The sequence below is a fragment of the Camelus ferus genome, chromosome 13 (genome assembly GCF_009834535.1).
Source record: "Camelus ferus isolate YT-003-E chromosome 13, BCGSAC_Cfer_1.0, whole genome shotgun sequence".
Classification (NCBI taxonomy): Eukaryota; Metazoa; Chordata; class Mammalia; order Artiodactyla; family Camelidae; genus Camelus; species Camelus ferus.
The window spans coordinates 66,930,376-66,931,548 of record NC_045708.1 but is presented as its reverse complement, the minus strand read 5'-3'; positions in this window follow the sequence as shown (position 1 = coordinate 66,931,548).

Genomic DNA, 1,173 nt, shown 5'->3' with positions numbered 1-1,173 from the left:
ATTGATGTGTCCGTGTTCTTACTTGGTTTTATTCCAGGTCATAGTGATAGTGCCTTCTATGACTGCTATGAGCCCATGGTGAGAATGGCTGGAGCAACGCCAGTTTTTTATTCCCTTAAGAGCTGTAAGTTTGCCACATGACTCACGTTTTAAGAAGTCTTGAAAGTACCAATTACTTGGTTGCCAATGAAGTTTCTACTTTGATTATATGTTTGGATTTACTATGTATCTCTACTGTGACTGAAGGTAACCAACAACTTTGTGGGGGAGCTTTTAGTACATTATGTTACGTTACCGCACATCTATATTGTATGTAATACTGTTTTGGTTCTGTGTCTCCCCCACCAACTGTGAGCACCACCAGGGCAGAGACCATTTCTGACTCACTTTTATAGCACTGCTCCCCAGTGACTAGCAGTGCAGGGTATATGCTGGGTGCTCAATAAGCTTGTTGAATTCTGAGCGAAGTGACTTTTTAAATTCTGCTTTTGTCTTTAGAAATACAATAAAATATCATTGTCTTTTTAAAAACCGTATCAAAATACGTAATACACTAAGGTGAATCACAGAAACCTTCTCTTAGCCTTGTAGTATGTGACCACATTGACCAACATTGACAGCTGGCTCCGTAGAAGGAATATAGGCATGTTAACAGCTGTTAATGTTGACAGTTCATGTTTCCATTTGACGGTTATGAGCATGAGAATCGAGTTCTCTTGAGCTCTCAAGGCCAGAAAGTAAAGCTTAGTTATTTCTGTTTCTTTCCTTTGTTAGTTATTCAGTTACCTTTGCCATGCTTTTCTCTACTTTCTTTTTCCTTATTAGGTTATTGATCTGTAAGGCAGCAAACATGAATTAATTGAATTAAATCGTATCTTCATTCTTCATGCTTAGAAAACCTGTTGATGGCAAAAAATGGTCTAGTTCTGACTGGACATTAGATCCTGAAGAACTGGCAAGCAAATTTAATTCTAAAACCAAGGCTATAATCCTAAATACTCCACATAACCCCCTTGCAAGGTGAGTCTGTTACCTCCTTATGCAGTCTTGTGGTCCCTCACTTTCTCACGTGTTGAACAATGATTGGCCTGCTCTTTTGTTCCCTTTAATTTGTGCAGGTGTTCACCAACTCGGAGCTCCAAGTGATTGCTGACCTTTGCATCAAATACGACG